General features: G+C 34.0%; 1 long non-coding RNA gene across 1 annotated transcript in view; it reads left to right on the forward strand.

Moving 5' to 3' along the window:
- LOC140854379 (uncharacterized) overlaps positions 1 to 20,774 on the forward strand; it is a 118,869-nt gene that overhangs the window by 90,176 nt on the left and 7,919 nt on the right. The window contains exons 2-3 of the long non-coding RNA XR_012137585.1: positions 18,390 to 18,804; positions 18,901 to 20,617. This is a non-coding gene — a long non-coding RNA (uncharacterized lncRNA). The remainder of the gene's footprint in view (positions 1 to 18,389; positions 18,805 to 18,900; positions 20,618 to 20,774) is intronic.

Genomic DNA, 20,774 nt, shown 5'->3' on the forward strand with positions numbered 1-20,774 from the left:
AAGCTTAGAATAGAGTATTTTGGCTATTCAATCCTATCTGCCCTTCGCTATTATATTGCAAATACAACATCACCAACGATCTTATGCATAGACTTAAAAAGATGCCCAACATAAAAGAGAAGAGAAAAAGGAGAATCGGGAGTAATTGGAGCTACTATCAGAACATTCTCAGCCCAACCCTTTGTCCTTACAACTCTCTCCTCTCAAGTTGAGTCTCTTACATGCCACTAAATAACGAAATTCAAGTCTTCTCTCTCCCCTCCTCTCTATTCCCATGGTAGTGTCCTTTTTCATAAACACACACAATGTATGTATTTATGTATGCATATACGTATGAAGTATGTGCATATGTGTCCATAGACATACATATATATAAACATATATTCATATATATACATACATTATGCATATACATACATATACTTGAGAGAGATTCCATATGGAAGAAAACTAGCAGGACCTACTGAAGGCAATTACAAGCCAAGTGGCCATTGTGTTGAGGCCATTTGGTGAGTAGCAGAAGTTTTTCTCCATGGTGATTGTAAAGCAAGTCGAGAGATCCATTTCTATACCTTTCAATAGATATCATCAATCAGTCTTGTAATAAATGTGGTCGATGGTAGCTTTTATGTAGCACAAGTCAACCAAATCTTATCTATAATATGAAAGTATCAAGATATTAGAGAAAATTGATCTTCAAAAATATATGACCTATGAGAAGGGAAAAGCCAAATACCATGCCCATGCATCCTTAAGATCTAAGGACCAAGGTGATGCAGAGGAAGTTCTACAAAGAAATACAGGTCCTACAAGTTAGTCTGAGCAAATTATTCTGATGTGTCAATCAATGTTAGGCCGACTTTTGAATCTAGGATCAATTTCAACCATCTAGATCCATGGATAAGTATGATAAAGACTAACATCAATTTGTGAGTTATCTATGGACAGATTCCTGCACCTATGGTTGGTTGCACTCCTAATGCAATGGTTGGAGGCAGCCTATTAGCTAGTCCATGACATATGTTCCATCTGATCCCAAGGATTGAGGACATCAATTGCAATAGGTAACTCCTTTTGTAAATCAATTATGGATACTAAACATTTGAGTTGAGAGGCAACCTCAAGCCAATTATAAAGTTTACAGCATCTATTGAAACTTATTGTATCGACTGGTTCCTTCCAACTAGTTAGCTTGTTTAACATTATAATACTAGCCCAAATTGGGCAACCTTCCATAGAATGTGATCTAACTCTCTTACCTTATAGGGGACCAACATGGCTGCACTTATCGGCTAGCAATGATGTTGACTTATAAGAAATTAATTTATAAGAAATCTTAACTATATTGGTACAACCATGTTTTTGAATCCCCCAAAGGATACAAAGTCCTTGAAGTTTCAAGGCTTTTAGGAGATGTCAATAATTTTACTACGAAATATATTGGATAATTTTTGATCCAACATAGACAAGTGGGAAATAATGATTTTCTTAAGTTTAAATTGCTTCATCTAGCATATGTGAATTTAACACCCAATCTTATTTTTATTTGATAAGAGTTAGAAAGCTAGTTCTATACCTAGTTGTATTGAATAGAGCTTCAGATATCAATGGTTGTTCTTTCTAGATTCATATGGGAATATTGGGAGTTAAATGAAAGATACATGACTAGATTTAAAAGGGCTAGGGATATATGTTATATCTCACTTCACAAGGTTGAATATGTCAAGATTGTGCAGAGTAGACTAAATTTACAAGTGAGGAAGAAATTCATGGGATAAGAATTCTTGAATCTTCTCCAATTGATAGCACAGGCAATGAATTATGACGCAATCCTCTAGAAAAAAAGCAAAGAAGAGTGTCCAAAGGGGCATATATATATGAGAGATTTGAACCATTAAGATGGATTTTAAGCAACACACCTTGATGACAATGAATGCAATGAAACTATTGTGGTCGAGATTTTAAACAGTAAATTTTACCTCTTCAAGTGTCGAGTAGGCCAACTATAGGCAAAATCAACCAACAATAGGTGGTTAGTCTATTCAAAAAGTGATGTTAAATACTTATTTGATATCTTCAAAATAGATTTTAACAATCTATTTAAAGATAAACAAAGTTATCTGAAGGTCACAAAATCCCTCTTTCGAAGGAGTTGAAGGATAAGAGGTATTGTAAGTGGCACAAATGGAGTCATCACCATACCGACCATATCATCCTCCGCAATATCATGTAGAAAGTTATTATTAATATAGGGCTCAAATTTCTAAAGAAAGATAAAAAAGTGATATTGGTTTATAGTGATTCATTCCCTAAAGCAAGTGTTAGTATGACTTTGCTAGACTTGAAAGCTTTCATGTCGAAGAAGAGAGAAGGGCTAAAGAATTCATTTGACTTGGCCAAAGTAAATAGGGTTTTGGCCAAACATCAGTTGGCTCCAAAGCTTGAGTAGAGGATGAAGTTTGAGGATTTGAAGGTTAGAATTTTATTTATAGCAAAGTCCTTTTCAATTGTTGCTATAGAATATCTTGGATTGGTGAAAATCTATAGCACTTTTTATGAAATCTCGATATCTTCATTCCCATAATAAGTTCAAAAAGGAGAATATAAACCTTTACTCAATCTAAAAAGTTTGGCTTAGTGGTCATAGCTCCTAAAAAGCAATAAAAGCCGAATGAAAATATGATAAGGAGTTTGATAAAAGGAGGAAACAAAAAATAGTCAAACCTAGCAATCCATTTAGCTAAATAAATTTTAGAGAAATAGTTCACAACAGAGATGGAGAGATCAAAATTTGTGGGACCAATCAATCTGAAGGTGGAGGATTTTTCTAGAGAAAAGACTAAGAGGTCCAAGATGATTAAACCTCCGATCTCTTTGCTAGATGGTATGGTTTATTCATAGAAGGTACCGCTATCATTATAAACCTTTGTAAATGATAAAAATACAAAATAGAAGGTGGCAAAAGTTAAGAGCTATGGAGAGAAGGTCAATGATTGGGAATATGAACAAGCTGAAAGTGGACAACACTATTGTGCAATAATCTTAAGTTGATGAACAAAAAATTGATGCACCTAAAAGCTCAAGAATTTTAAAACATAATAGTATGAAGATTCAATTTTGGTCATTACTTGAAGAAGTTGAGGTAGTCATGGTATTTGCTTTAATTACTTTGTATTTTTCAGATTAAGGCTAACCAATCAATATGTATGTAAGGAGATGTTGAAGAATAAGGCAAATATTCAAAGATCCTTGCAAATAAAGAGGATAGTAAGGTTGAGAAGCAACCTAATTATTAACAAAAGAATGAGATCACAGCTGGTAAATATAACCTGAAAATACCACAGACATCTTTCAAAAGCCAATGAAGATGGGTAAACACATTAAACACTTATATATGGATGCTCATATGTTTGGTAGGTTGGCATGATAAGTGCTTATTGATAACGGACCGGCAACATGCAATCTTTTGGATTTTGTAGTCCACTAAAAGGGAATTGAAGTTGACAAATTAATGTAAAGCAATGATAATTATCAAAGTTTAACTAGCATATATAATATAAGAAATAACTATAAAGACTCCTTAGCCTGATAAAATTGTTGTGAAGGTTTATATTAAATTTCATAGAAAAGATTCAATTCTTTTTATCTCTATTGAAGCTCTGGGCTGAGGACAAGTTCAAGTGGAATAATAGACACCCAAAAGCTTTTGAAGAAATTCAAGATTATATTACTGAACCACCTATGTTGGTTCCTCCAAAAGTAGGTACTCTACTTAAGTTATATATTTCAGCCATCGAAGATACCATTAAAAATTTACTAGCCCAAAATAATGAACTATGATAAGAGTAGGCTATGTTTTACTTAAGTAGGGTATTACCAGAAACCCAATATTCATATATGCTAGTTAAAAAATTATGTTTGGACTTGTATTATGCTAGTATATAGTTAAGATATTATATGTGATTTGTATAATTAAGATAATTAAGGACATGCTCCCTAGACAGATTATATATAAAAGGATTGGAAACTGAACAATAGCCTTATCCAAGTTTGCCCTTCAATACATTCCTCAAAGGTCTGCTAAAGGTCAAGCATTAGGTGAATTCCTAGCCAATCATCCATATGTGAGCATCAAGAGAAACAATATACACAAATTGGTTGATTAGAGTGATCAACCTAAGATCTTGGTAACTATTATGGACAACTCAAATATTGAGAAAGTTATTGAGGCAAGGATTATCAAGTCTCCTATAGCAAAATGATAGTGTCCTTTCTGCAGTTGAGTTTTCTCTACTGAAAAAATCAGATAGGTTTAAAAATATTATTAGACATGGAAGTTATGATGGTGGAAGTTATTGGTGACTCTTGAGTTATTATAAAATAACTTTGCAAAGAATATAAATATTATAGTGAAGTACTTTGGAAATAGTGTATGAGGGTAATGAGATTCATTGAGAGTTTCAAAGAAGTAACTTTAAATTTATTTTTCTCATTGAAGAATCACGACAGGTGGCTTTGAGAGTGAGGAACTTGAGAATTAATGCAGATAATTTCTAACTCATATTAAATGAATTAGAAGTCCATTAAAAGTTAGAAGTCTATTTCTAGTTGTTTATTAAATATTTATCTCTTTAATTTTTTTTGGAAGCTTGTATCCCAGGGAACTAGGACAGCCTAATAGCTTTAGAAGATCTTATCTATAAATAGATTTTTTAATAATTTTTTTAATATCAAGTATCCATGCATCAATAAAGTGAATTCTTCCATTCCTAGCTTGGAGTGACCCCTTACTAGCCTCACATTCATCGAAGATGTCAGAGGTGCGAGACTAAAGATCCTCAAAGAATTGGCATGTGGCCATCAATTATCCCTCTTTGATTTATTTTTTCTTTTAGTTTAGGTTTTTCCTATCCTACTTTGATCTTGTGTAAGCTTGCTATGGGCCTGCATCATCTCACAATTGTTAGAGATGTTAAAGTATTGGTTAGCAAACTTACTTGTACTACATCCCCATAAAAGGTTTGAAGTTTGACAAATGATATCATGCATCAATGCTTGAGGAAAGCTAGATGACAATTAAAGAATAGATCAGGAAACAACTAAGTCTACAATCCGATCAAGTAACTACATGGCGTCATCTAAAGTAGGCCGAGCAATGACTACAATGCACTAGTCGAAATTGGCCAAGTGATAAGTCATCTGAGGTGCGAGCTAATTTTGAAAGAAAAGCTATACTGAAATATAGATTGATTGCAAGTACAGCCTACCTGAGAGACTATTTGTTAAATTAAAGGTCAATCATTTTCTATGTTATTTGTGCTATTAAGAGAAGAGATTGATTTGATACAGGGCAAAGGCCAACATAGTTAAAGTGATTACAAAAAAAATAAGGATGTGAAAGATTAAAATAAATAGTTCAAAAATTGAAATTTACTACAATAACTATCAAGAAAAAATAACCATGTGGTCGTAGTCGAGGATGATGATGTCAGTGCTATAGAAAGCTATCTAGTAGTTAAAGAAAGAATTTATGAATATGAAACCATAATCATGAGAAAGGCTGTTTCACTAATCAACGATTAGTAATTTCATTTTTAGACTTTCAAATTATTTTCATTACTTTTATTTATTCTTTAGCTTTTGATTTTTATCTCTTGTAGCATACAGTCTTTGTTATCACTTCCTCAATAATGCAACATCCTAATGGTGAGCATTCTTGAAGGTCAAGATGGAGCTATTATCTATCCTCATACATATCAATGGCATGCTCTTGCATCTATCCACCTAGTTGTTTGTTATTTTTTTCTTTTTTTGAGAAAGATTGTAATAGGCCAAAATGAAGATAGAAAATGTCATTTGTCTTTTTATAATATAGAGGTGGATTAATTTATCTAGTTCCTATTGTCCTTTGGTAGTGTCGGTGCTGCACAAGATCAAAATATTTATGTGGCTAGTAGTCATGAACAAATTATATCAAGAAGGGTTCTAATTAGGGATGGCAATAGGTTAGATATAGGTCGGGTTAGCCCATATCCATACTCATCTCGTAAGTAAAAATCTCATACCCATACCCACCTCATATCCATCTCGGATTGAGTTGAATCGGGTCAAATAGAGATGCAGGTTGGATCATGTTGGATATATAAGAGGATTGGTCGGGTCAGGTATATGTAAATAATGTAAAATCATTATAATTTTAAATGAAGGATGTATATTAAGGTTATATCAGATCGAATTTGGAGCGGGGCATATCATTACTCATATCCAATCCAAACCCGCTTCAGATATTTTATTTAGAATCCATACTTATCTTGGATTCCAATTAGATCGAATAAAATCTATCCCATTCGGATCGAATACCCGACGGATAAAATCTACCACCCCTAGTTCTGATATGGCATATAAATCAGCCTTCCTATCATAGTTGGACATGTGGCAAGTAATTCTATAAAGATTTGAATTCCAAATAGTTACAACTTCACAATTAAGATAAATTTAGAAATAGAAGGATGATTATGGTAGATTTAAATCTAAAGAAAGAAGAAGATTACAACAATCCCATGATTGCTACCTCCAAATCACAATGGATCTATGCTCCCATGCTTATATAAATAGAACCAAGGGGACCCCAAAAGAACAAGCTCCAAAAGAGAGAAACTCCTATAGCTCAAAGATCTTATGGTGAGAGGCTTTCAAGCTCTCATCCATTATTCTGCTTTTTTTCCTTTCTTGTACATTTGTAGGTCTATGAGCGATCAACTTGAAAAGGTTGAGGTCTTGAGAAGGCTAAGCTAAGAAGTTGGAGGTGAAAGGTTGACTTGAGAAGATTGATCTAAGAAAGCCAACCTGAGGAGACTGACCTGAGAAAGCCAATCTGGTGAGGCCAACTTGAAAAAACCAATATGAGAAAGCCAAACTAAGGAGGCCAACCTAAGAAGGCCAAGCTCTAATAAGCCGAGCTCCTAAGGGTCAAGCTCCTAAAGATTGATCTTAAGGCAAATCTGAAAAGGCCAAAGTGAAAAAATTGAAGTGAAGGCCACCCAGAACCAAGCCAACCAAAGCAAGGTAACATTTTACACTATAATTCTCTATTATATTTTCTCTTTACTATTGTTCTATCAAAATTCAATCTAACTTGGTCATTGGAGGGACTGGCTAGAGCCAATGGCAAGTTTTTTCTTTCTTTATTGTTGATCCTAAGATTGATTTTGATGATTCTAATACATTGAGTATAAATGATACTAATCATATGTTTCAAGAATATATGTAGATCTTTCTAAGTGTTAAAATTGAAAAAATAATTCTTGAAAAAGATCTCCACAAAATTTACTAAGTCAAGATCTTTAAAGAAGGAAAATTTAAGTTCAGACTTAGTAGAGTCGACCCAAAGCAAAAGGAGCCGACCCCTTCATTGAAATAAATATTAAAATAAAATATTTTAAGTTTCAGAAAGATTGGAGTTGACCTCAGAAAGATTGGAGTTGACCTCGGCACGTTAGAGTAGTTTTGGCATGTCGATGAGTCAACTCCTTTCTGAGATGAGCCAACTCTATTTGCAGAACAGAAAGCACTTTCTATAGGTCTAAGACCAAGTCAACTTGAAATAAAATTGAGTTGACTCAAAATAAAATCGAGCTAACTCATGAGAAAAATAAGTCAACTCGTGACATAAGACAGGCATAACGACTAATTTTTCTGCATTTTTCTAATGGCTATTTTTTAGGTCTAATGACTACTCCAAGCTCTCCATGGTTAAAACTCATTCTCCAGCCACTTTCAAATTTATAAAAAGCTAGAGAATCATTTGAAAAGTAAGAAAAAATAGATTAAAAAGAGAAAATCATCAAAATAAGTGAGGATTGTTGATGTTGCCTAGCTAGACAATTCAAGGAGGGGTGAATTGGGTTATTAAAACTTTTTCGAATTTAAATAAGCATGTGCTGTGTTGAAATATATATGAGCTGAAAGTATAATAAATTAAATAGCTGAAAATAAATGCATAAGAAGAAAAAGATCACACACACAAATATAGCAGATTTATAGTAGTTCGATATATCTCAAGCACCTACATCCACTCCCCAAGCGATCCTATGGAAATTTCTACTATAATCAATCTAATTATAGTGTGTTTGTTTTTACCAGACTCATAAATAAATTCAATTAATTTTAACAAAGACCAACCAATCAAAATCTTTACAAGCCTTGTCCCAAGGCTCTCCAAACTATTTCAAGTTTGGTACCATTTCTTCTTTCAAGTTTCAACCCCAGCTAAAACTCTTACAGCAAATTTGAAAAGAAATTCAGAATAGCAAACAAAAAACCCTTTGGCGGTTGGATTGCTGTCATTGTAGCTCTCCTTTGAAGAAGCTTTGAATGCTGGTAGTTAATGCTCTTACTTTTTTTTGAATACACTTAGAAAAATCAAGAGAAAATTAATTCAAAGTGGTTGGACTCTTTTAAAAACTATTGAATGCTCGAAGTGCTCTTTTCCCTCATGAATAGTTGTTTTCACTTGTTTCCTTGCATTTCCTTTTATCTCTTCATCATTTCCTCCAACCTCAGACTGATTTGAATTTGATTCTAGCCGTTTATGACCATTGAAGGTGAAAAATAGCCGTTAGAACATATTTTTGGATGAAAACAAGCTTCTGCAGAACTAGCCGTTATGCCTGTTAGAAGGCATCAAGTCAGCTTGAACTGATCTCGAGTCAGCTCGAACGGCAAATCTCAAAAATTCAATGTTCTGTTCCATTGAGAAATCATAAATCAACCTTTTGGAGTGCTAACAGAGTTGGCTCGACTTATGCCTCGAGCTGGCTCGAGCTGCAGTCTTAAAAATCATTCTTTCTGTCGACCTAAGAGAGCCGACTCGGATTTTGTTTCGAGCTGGCTTGACTTGTAGAATCCAGAAATCACCTCTCTGTTTCTTTGAAAGAGCTGGCTCAGATCCATCTCGAGCCGGCTTAGTTGCATGCCAAGCCAAAACAACAAGTGCGTATCATGCCAGAGTTGGCTCGATTTTTGGATGGGTCGGGTCTAATTCTTTGAGATGGTTTTTCTTGTACTGATGCTCTTCAAAATCAGTTTCTCTTAACTCAATTAATCTTCAATAATATTCAGAGATTTTCAACGGCCTTTTTTCTTCTACAAAAATATATATTGACATTCTTGAAAAATATTAGGACTGAATTATGCTCTAATATTTTATGATCATCAAAATCATTCCCAGGGACAATAATCTCTCCCTTTTTGGTGATGACAAAATATTGAGCATATAGTATGCATATATGTATAATTTTTTTTTTTAAATAAAGAGATATAAGTATAAATATAACAAGATTTTACATTTCAATATACACTATATGCACAAGTAATTTAAGCTATATGAAAAAGTTGTATCTTTACAGACTTTAGGAGTATGAACTTCTCATTAGCTTTTAAAAATTAAACTCCCCCTCAATATATGCATCTTATGAAGTGATCTTCATACCAACTTTTTAATGTTCACAGTTCATTTCTAATGTTCATTGTTCATTGTTTAGCTCAAAAATTTTGAAGTTGATACATTCGATGTTCAATCAGTTCAATGCTCAATTAGTCCTTCTACCCTTTTTGTCAACATCAAAAAGAAATATTCATAAGAAGATATAATAGTACATAAAATAATAAAGTGAAATAAATATTCATTAACTACTAACTTGAGTATATGTTTGTATTGTTTACAAAAAGAAGCCACCCAAACAATATAACATTCATTTCAAAAAGGTGCCAACCAAAAATATAAAACATAGTCTAAAGCAATACAAGATAAAAACTAAATCTAAGATAACTAATACTCATCAAAGGAGAATTCTATGATAGGTTCAATGGATGTGGAGGAAGGAGCTGGTTTCTTGCTCTGGATGCTGGCAAAAAGCCCGAGGCGAATGGGTGGGAAACCAGTGCTAGGTCTAACTATGGCATTGAAGGGGGGTCTAGTAGAGGATGTGTGAGGCTGGCTCAGGAAAGGTCTAAGCTGAGTTGGAGGGGATATCCGAGACTACAGCTGACCCATCTATACCTCAACTCTCCAAAGAGTTGTGATAATGATCTCTACACTATTATGCTGAGAAATGATAATCTCTTCAGCCCTTCTAGCAACCTTGGCGACCTCCGTAGTCAACCAATCAACCTCCGTAGTTGTCCCATATTGTCTTTTTTCCAAAACATCTATTGTCTGGGATAAGTTGTTAATCTGCTGACTGAGTGAATTAAGCCTCAGAAAATATTCTCTGCTCCTCAAGACTCTGATGCATATACTGTCTGAGATCTGAAGCATCAGTCTGGTGGTTCTTGACTCTTTTCAAACTCTCAAGTCGCAGAGAAATCCTAAGTAAGTCACCACGAAGCTGCTGAAACTGAGACTGAGTGTGCTCTTGAAGTGCATCATGGCTCTATAAGATTTGAGGCTTGAAATCTGCAAGCATCCTGCTCATCCAATCCATAAGCTGATCTACAATCCCCTCTGCAGAAAAACTATGGGTCATGGTTGGTGTGTGAGGAGAAGCAGATGGTCCAGGATGATGCTCTCCTACCATTGAAGCAGGTGTCGGTGTCGGTGCAGGGGATGATGGTCCAGTAGCGGGTGCAGGCGAGGATGGCGCAGTCGAATCTAAAAGAGAGGAGGAAGATGATCCAGCAGCAGAAGTAAGAGTAGGTTCTCCTTCAACCTCTCTAACCTACTCATCACCAATCTTTTCAATCTTCATGTGATGGAGAGTGTGGATGGTGTAGTAGTCTGTGTGCTTGAGTGACTTAAAATCCTCACCATCCAAATCAATACCTGCATCAATGAATATCAAGATAAACACCCTACCATAGGGTAAGCAAGCTTGGATCTTTGACTTCTTAGCTGCAGTCTTAATTTGCTCAATCATTATGTATGGTAGATTTTTTGCCGTCCCTTCCACCATGTGAACCATCACTGCAAGATCCCTTTCAGAAATCCAATCAAACCTATCGGTTTTGGGAAAGAAGATACGGCTGATCATGCTGTGCAGTAGCTTTAACTCGATAGAAAATAGATTACTTTTGTGGAAGTCAAAATTTTCCATAATTTTCCTACCTAACAGCCTTCTAAGTCCATCAGCAGCATTTTCTAGCTTAGTAACATGCTGCCCAGAGCACTACATCTTCAATAGATGCCCTAGCTTTCTTTCATCCAGTATAATTTCAACTCCTTTAACCTCAGACCAGATGAAATCTGAATCTATCTTTAGATTTTCAAAGAACTCTCTAACTAGATTAGGATAGGTGGGTACCTTGAGTGAGCAAATCTTTTTCCACCCTTGCTGCTGAATCCATGACCCAATCTAAAATTTTTTTAGTCCAAGAACTGGAAGCTGAGCTTTCTCCCCATAACAATAGCTCGTGACGCCATGGAGACACAATTTGGAGCAAAAATCGAAGCAGAGGGTGTCGGACGAAGTTCTTCTAGCTATTTCTTCCTCTTTGTTTGAGTTTCTCACTGCATCTCTGTCCTTTTCTTCTTTGCGACAGTCGTGCGGGTCTTGGGTGCCATAGGTCGGAATCCCATAGATTGGAGGGTAGGAGGGATGGGATTTTTGGAGGGTTTAGGACTGAAGCTGGGAGAAGATTGGAGTGGGGTAAGCTCGGAAGTGATGAATAGGGTTTTAGAAAAGTCGGGCATTATAAATAAAAAAATTGGATCCCGACCATCGAGCTAGCTCGAAGCCTTGTTCAGGTCGGCTTGACAGATGAGTCAGCTCGAAAGCATAGTCGAGTTGGATCGAGCCACAGTTTCAAAAAATTATAAAAAATCCAAAATAAATTCAAAAATTTTTGAAAAATATGGATCAAGCCAACATACACATGAGCAATAGGATATTAAAGAAGATTTTCATTAAAAGAGATTATAAATTTCTAATTCTCCTCTAATCACATTATATCTATCTTCATGCAAAAGTTTTGTAAATATGTCAGCTAATTAATTTTTAGTTGAGATAAATTCAAATACAATATCACTATTTTGAACATGATCTCTAATAAAGTGATGTCTAATTTTAATATATTTTATTTTTGAGTGTTGAATGAAATTTTTTGTTAAGTTGATGGTACTTGTGTTATCATATTTTAATAAAATTTTATTTTGATCAATGCCATAATCCTTAAGTTGTTGCTTAATCCACGAAAGTTGAGCACAGCAACTTTCGACTGCAATGTACTCGATCTCGATCATGGATAATGCTATCAAATTTTATTTTTTGCTAAATCATGAGATTAAGTTCAATCCAAAAAATTGACATGTGCCACTAGAACTTTTTCTATCAATTCTACATCACTCATAATCTGCATCTAAAAATCCAATTAAATCAATTGAGGTTTTCTTAGAATACTACAAACCTAAGTTTTATGTTCCCATCAAATATCTTAAATTTTTTTTAACAACAAGCATATGAGATTCTTTAGGGTTAGACTGAAATCTAGCATATATGCAAATACTAAAAAGTAAATCAAGTCTACTAGTAGTTAAATATAATAGAGAGCCAATCATGCCTCTATAAAGTTTTTGATCTACGCTCTTACCATTTTCATCTTTATCCAATTTGCAAGATGGGCTCATAGACGTGCCAATTACCTTCGCATTTTTCATCCCAAACTTTTTTAGTATCTCTAGAATATATTTAGTTTAGGATATGAAGGTTTCTTCCTTCGTTTGTTTGATTTGAAGCCCAAAGAAGAATGTTAGCTCTCCCATCATGCTTATTTCAAATTCACCCTACATCAACTTGGCAAATTCTTGATAAAGATTTTCATTAATAGATCCAAAAATAATATAGTATCTACACTACCTCTAGAAGAGTCATTATTGAGCAAAAATTTATTTAACCTATCATACCATACTTTTGATGCTTGTTTTAAACCATACAATGCTTTATTAAGTTTGAAAACAAGATTTGGATAAGCATGATTTTCAAAACCTAGTGGTTTCTCTACAAAAACTTCTTCAATAATAAAACCATTTAGAAAAGCACTTTTTACATCCATTTGATGAGTTTGAAATCCATATAACAAGCAAAAGTAAGTAGTAATCTAATGGCTTCTAATTTAGCTGCAGGTGCATATGTTTCATCAAATCTATTCTTTTTTCTTTATTATATCTCTTACCAACTAATCTATTTTTATTTTTTATTACATTACCATTTGCATCTAGTTTATTTCTGATTACCCACTTAGTGCCAATAATTGGGTGATCAAGAGGTCTATCAACTAATGTCCAAACTTTATTTCTTTCAAATTGATTTAATTCTTCTTGCATAGCAATTAACCAATTAGGATCACTTTCTGCTTCTTTAATAGTTTTAGATTCTATTTGAGAAATAAAAGCAAGATAATCATGATTTTCTCTAAAAAAAGCTATAGTTCTTACCCCTTTAGAAGGATCTCTAATGATAAGATCTTTTGGGTGATGGTGTACATACCTCTACTCTTTGAGAAAATCACCTTGCTTTTTATTGATGATTTTTTATGAATCCTTTTCTTGCTCTTTACCTTTTTCTTCTTGACTTAGTTTCTCCTTCAAGTTGAGTTCTTTTACTTCATTTTGAGAATCCCTGCATCATCATCAAAAGCATCTTCCTTTTTCGAGGAAGAGTCGTTAGTTTCATCAAACACCACATGTATAGATTCTTCAATAATCAATGTTCGTTTGTTGAAGACTCTATATGTCTTGTTGGATGTGGAGTATCCTAGAAAGATACTCTCATCTGACTTGAAATCAAATTTTTTTAAGTTATCTTTTTTATTATTTAAAATAAAATATTTACATTCAAATATATGAAAATAGCTAATATTAGATTTCCTACCTTTCCAAAGCTCATAGGAGATTTTCTTTAAAATTGATTGGATTAAAGCTCTATTAAGGATGTAACATGCTGTGTTTATGGCTTCAGTCTAAAAATATTTAGGTAGACTTTCTTCACACAATATGGTACAGGTTATTTCTTCTAGGATTCTATTCTTTCTTTCAACTACACCATTTTGTTGAGGGATTCTTGGTGTAGAAAAATTATGTTCAATACCATTTTCATTGCAAAAATCTTCAAAAAGTTTATTCTCAAATTCAATGCTGTGGTCACTATGAATACAAACTATAGTTGAATTCTTTTTATTCAAGACTTCTCTATAAAACTTTGAAAAGGCAGAAAAATCTTCATCTTTATGTGTCAAAAATAAAATCTAAGTAAAACATGAGAAATCATCAATTATCATAAGTCTATATTTCTTCCCACCAAGGCTTATGGTCCTAGTAGGTCCAAACAAATTCATGTGAATTAGTTAAAATGGCCTAAAAGTTGAAATTATATTTTTGAATTTGAAACTCTCCCTAGTTCTTTTACTAAATTGACATGCATCACAAATATGATTATTTTCAAAATTCAAGTTAGGTAAGCCTTTAACTAGATCTTTTGCAATCAATTTTGACAAAGTATGCATGCTTGTATGGCCTAACCTACGATGCCATAGTCAACTAGTTTCTTTGATATTAGCATTCTTAACAATAAGGCATTGGCCACTCTTCATGGCTATTTCATCAAGATCAACCAAGTAGATGTTGCTACGTCTATGTCCAATAAATTTGATACTATCATCAAAGGGACTAGTGACTCACATGAAGATGATTTAAAAATTACTTCAAAGTCTTGGTCACACTATTGACTTATACTAAGTAGATTATGTTTTAAATTATTAACTAATAATACATTATCAATGAAGGTAGAAGGAGTAATCTAAATTTTACAAATGCCAATAATCTTTTCTTTGCAGTTGTCACCAAAGGTGACTACTCCCCCTTCTTCTCAAGAGTAAAGAATTGCTCCTTGTCACCTGTCATGTCTTGAACAGCCGCTATCTAAGTACTACTTTCATTTTGATCCATTGGCTACAAGATATTTCTGTATAAAAATCAAGTAGTTTTCTTAGGTTTCGAAGTTTTCTTGGATCCTTTAGGGTTAGTAATTATGGTTCCTTTTCAAACTCAAATTTTTTTAATTATTTTACTATTAATTTTTCTTGAATTATATGCAAATATCTTGCATCCTATTCTTCCACAGCTGAAACATGTTATGTGAGAAGTGCTATAAGTGGATGGGATGGTGATGCAGAAAAAAAATTCTTAAGGAGTTTTTCGTTATTGCTAGATTTATAACCTAAACCAGTCTTATCATAAACTCTCTTTTGACTATTTAAAATTATTTGTAGTTTTTTTGAACTATATGTGAAATTTTCAGCTAAAAATTTTAGTTTGTCAACTTTCTTCTTTAAGATTTCATTCTCTTCCTTCAATTTATTATTGTTTTGAAGTATTTCTTCCTTTTCTTTGATTAGTACTTCATTCTTTGCTTTCAAATTTTTATTTTTCGAGCTTATCTTTCTAAATTCTTTCATTACATCATGAAAAGCATCTTGAAGTTCATCAAAAGTAAATTCTAAGGAAGGTTCAGAGGTTACCTCATCATCTAGAGCCATAAGATAGAAGTTTGCTTCATTTTGAGTCTTCTCTTCAGAACTAGACTCATCACTATCGCTCCATATTGCTATCATGGCCTTGTTTTTGGTTCTTCTGAATGATTTCTTCAAGGTTGGATAGTCTGCCTTGAAGTGTTCTAGTTTTTTACATTCGTAGCATAAGGATTGTTTCTTCTCTTTTTCTTTATCTTTACTTAATTCTCCTTTGACTAGAGGCTTCTTCTTGAATCCTTGCCTTCTTCTCCTTATGAACTTCTTGAATTTTTGTGTGATTAGGGCTATATCCTCATCTTCATCATCCTCTTCAGTTGAATCTTCTTCTTCTTCATTAATTACAGTAGATTTGAGGATAATTATCTTTTTCTTTCGGCCTTCATCTTCATTGAGCTGCTTCATTATCAACTCGTAAGTCATTAGGGACCCAATCAGCTCTTTCAATGGCAGCTTGTTCAAGTCTTTTGCCTCTTATATAGTAGTCATCTTAGCTTCCCAAGATTTAGGCAAGGACCTAAGAATTTTTCTCATTGATAAGCTCATATTTATATTATATTTTTACCCTTATTTATTAAGTTTTGATTCATTTTTTTGATTTATGTTGCTAAAAATTACACTCTGATGTGGGCATATTTTACATTCTAAGAAAGAAATAAAAAGAAGAGAAATCCACACAAAAATCAAAACCAAAATCAAGCAAAAATTACCAAAAATTAAAAGAAAATATCTTTGGTGTACGGTGGACTGACCGCTCGATCCACATAGATTGGAGCATGGTCCATAGAACAATTCACCCGATCTTTATGCAGTGCACGAAAGGTGGAAGATCGTTTGATGTTGATCGATGGTTTAGAGGTGCGGAACATTTGATCGAACGATTGAGATCCCTCCATCCCATATCCAGCAGTGGTCACCCATTGATTTTGCGCAATTGGATGGCTGCATTTCATCCAAGGCCACAATCCAACAGTTGACATCATTGTCGATCGGGAGAACTAATAGAGATGGATTTTTGAGCGCAATCTAATAGCTCCGATTCAATCTAGAGGTCGATCCAATGGTCTACATCCTTTTCGATTGAGAATAGGAATTGATCAAGCATAATCTGAGGCATTTAAATTCAATCCGATGGTCAAAACTTGATTTCACCTGATACACTCGCTTGGGATACTAATTTGATGTATTTTTGGACTCTATGGCCTATCAGGACATGGCAAATTCACAACCTATAAGAGGGGATGACATGAGATGAAGCAAACAGAGAATAGAGAATGAAAAAATAGAAGATGCCCCATCTTTTCTTTTCTTCCCTTCTCTCTTCATCTTCAAGTCAAACTTTTTTTCCATCAATTTCTTCACGCCAAGAGCAAGGAATTGAAGCAAAATTCAGCTACAAGCAGTACTCTATTTAGATTTTATGATATTATTATTTTATTTACTATTTTTATTTTTTTCATCATGAACTAACTTTCTTTTGTTTAGGCTATGGTGTAGCCACTCTTTTGATACAATATTTAATATGATTGGATTCTAGGTTTAAGTTTTGTTCATGAGGAGTACACAAATCTATTTTTAATGCTTCTAGATTATTGACCATCTTCTAATTGATCTGATGGGCATAGATGATACGAACTAAGTATTTCTATGTCAATGCTTCTTGATTTGTATACCTTGTATTTGAATCGAATTAAGGTTCCTATGCATGCAGTAATTTAGTACTCTTTGGATGCAATGTATTTTAATTAGAGAGTTTCATTAAAATTAATACATTATTACTTATTTAAATTATGCCTGATTCAAAGGATAGTTAATAAGTAGTGATAGTTTTGCTACACCAGGACCAAAGGGTAGTGAATATCCTTGAAAACTCCATCATCACATAAAATAAAAATTGATCTAGTTTGCATGATTACTTGAATATTATATTGATTGAGTTGGTGAACCAATTGCCTTAGTGTTTATCTGCTCTTGATTTCAACCCTAACAATCACATCCTTTTTGTTCTCTTATAATTTTTTAATTATTTTATTATTTATTTTATTCTTTTTCTAAATCAATTTTTTAAATAAAGTTTAGGAAAGTGCTTTTCAGTACTTATTTTTTAATTCTCATGGAACGATACTCTACTTATACACTATACTATTTGATCGACTATTGTACTTGTCATAGCGATATATTTGTACACACTAAATTTTTGACATCGTTGCTGGAGATTGTCTCTAAAATAATATTAAAATTACGATCCTTACTTTATTTTAGAATTTTATTTTAGAATTTTATTTTTATTTTATTTGCAGGCGTGTTCAGTGCATGATCCGTGCTGGACATAATGATTTGGTGCCATTTGATCCAGAAATGGAGAGGACAATCCATAGATTAAATCACGCTCAAGAAAGAAACATGACAACTGAAGATCTGGGATTAGATATGGTGGTCGAGAATGGTAAGAGGCTATCCGAGCAGTACATTGTTCGTTGAATGATTATATCACACCATCGATATCCAACACAGTTTCGAGCATTAGGAGACCATCCGTGCAAACAAATAACTTCAAGATAAAGCTGACGATGATCCAGATGATTCAGACGACTATTTAATTTAGTGGATATGTTTAGGATAATCTGAATGCCCATATTTTAATTTTTTTTAAACTCTATGATACTTTTAAAATTAATGGGGTGTCAGATGATGCTATTAGATTAAGATTATTTCCTTTTTCTTTACATGATAAGGCTAAAAGTTGGCTTCAATCTCTTCTTGTAGGTTCTATCACCACATGGGATGCTCTAGCTTAAAAATTTTTGGCTAAGTACTTTCCATCTTTCAAGACTGCAAAGATGCATTACGATATCACTTCTTTTGTGTAGATGGAGATGGAGTCATTGTATGAGGCTTGGGAACATTTTAAAGAGCTACTAAGGAGATGTCTACATCATCAATTATCCGTTTGGCTTCAGGTATAATTTTTTTACAATGGTTTATCTCCTACTAATCATTCTATGATTGATGTTATTGTAAGAGGTACCATTAATAAAAAAATCAAAGAGGAAGCCTTTGATTTGATTGACGAGATGGCATCAAATAGTTATCAGTGGAAAATAGATCGAATGATGCTAAGAAGACCGGCAGCTGTGCATGGAGTAGATAGCATCCCAGCCTTATCAGCTGAGATTGTAGTTCTTTGGGCTGAATTCAACAACATGAAGGGAGAAGCTATGCATGTACAGAGCATTACTTATGAGCTATGTGGAGGAGGACATAATACAAGCAACTGCCAGACAGGTAATTCCTTTGCTAAAGCCTCGGATCCAGCTAACTATTTTGATACTTTTTTTAGACTACAGTAGAATAATCCTTACTTTAGCACCTACAATCAAGGGTGGAGGCAGCATCTGAACTTTTCGTGGAGCAATAAAAATGTAGCACAGCAACCACCCTCAAGATTCCAAGTATCTGAGAAAAAGCTTGACATGGAGGAGTTGATGATCAAATTCATGCAGAACTAAGAAGCAGTCATGCAAAACTTGGAAACTAAACTCACACAGAACCAAGAAGTTGCCATTCAAAATTTGGAGACCAAGCTCAGGTAGGATCAAGTAGCAGCAATTCGAAACTTAGAGGTGCAAATAGGTCAAATGGCCAAGATGATCTTTGGGAGACCACAAGGATCCTTGCCTAGCACCACCAAGACCAGTCCAAGAGAGCAACTCAATGCAATCACATTAAGAAGTGGTAAAGAGCTGGAAGAGTCACATCAGAAGGAAGAGATCGAAGAGAAAACAACAAACAAGGAGCCGACTAATAGCAAAAATCAGCCAACTCAAGTCCGCCGATCTCCTAAACAGCTAGCAGATGGGTGGTCCCCAAGCATAAAATTTGCTGATCTAAATGTGAAGCCTTATGAGCCACCACTATCATTCCCTGAGAGACAGATACAGCATCCAGATAAGCAGTTCTCTAACTTTTTCAATATTTTAAGAAATTTACATATTGATATTCCTTTTGTGGATACTATCACTCAAATGCCTAGGTATGTTAAGTTTCTTAAAGAAATTTTAGCCAATAAAAAGAAATTGAAGGAGCATGAGATAGTGAATTTGAATAAAGAATGCTCAGCAATACTTCAAAACAAATTACCATAGAAATTAAGGATCTAAGGAGTTTCACTATCCCTTGCATTATTGGTGATTGTAGTTTTGATAAGGTTTTATGTGATCTAGAAGTAAGTATTAATCTCATATCTTTTTCTATTTTTAGGAAGCTAGGATTAGGAGAACCACAGCCAACCACTATCACTCTTCAACTAGGTAACAAATCTATCAAGTATCCAAGAGATATAGTAGAGGATGTCCTAATAAAGGTAAACAAGTTTATTTTCCCTGTTGATTTCATTGTTCTTGACATGGAAGAAGATATTGAGGTATCCTTTATCTTAGGGAGACCCTTTTTAGCGACTGGAGGAGCTTTAATTGATGTTCAACAAAAGAAATTGATTCTTAGAGGTCAAGATGAATAAGTTACCTTCAATATTTTTAAGACTATTAAACATCCCAATGATAATCAAACTTGATTTTGAATTGATGATATTAATCAATTAGTTCATGAGTACTTTATAGAAAACAGGTTTGAGGATCCTATTGAGGCCTACATTATCCAATCAAAAGAGGGTTCAACTAAAGATGGAAGGCAAGTGGAGTGTATACGATTGTTGGAGGCTAGGTCACACATTCCACGAGCATACAGACTATGTTTTGAAGAGTTAGATAGATCATCGACTCCTCTCCCAAAGCCATCAATTGAAGAGCCACCTACTTTTGAACTTAAACCTCTTCCTTCTCATTTAAAATATATTTTCTTAGAAGGTTCTTCACACTTACCTGTTATTATTTCTTCTTCTTTCATAGGTTTGATAGAAGAGAAGCTGTTGAGAGTATTCAAGGAGCACAAGAGGGCATTTGCATGGACCATAACAGACATTAAAGAAATTAGCCCCTCAGTTTGCATACACAAAATTCTCATGGAGGACAACTATGAGCCTACGGTCCAGCCTCAAAGGAGACTTAACCCAAAGATGCAAAAAGTAGTCAAAAAGGAGGTAATCAAGCTACTAGATACAGATATTATCTATCCTATCTCTGATAGTTTTTGGGTGAGTCATATTCAAGTAGTTCCTAAGAAAGGCAGGATCACTGTAGTTCAAAATGATAATAATGAATTGATTCCTACTAGGACTGTGACTGGATGGAGAGTAT

Source organism: Elaeis guineensis, chromosome 16, assembly GCF_000442705.2.
Source record: "Elaeis guineensis isolate ETL-2024a chromosome 16, EG11, whole genome shotgun sequence".
Classification (NCBI taxonomy): Eukaryota; Viridiplantae; Streptophyta; class Magnoliopsida; order Arecales; family Arecaceae; genus Elaeis; species Elaeis guineensis.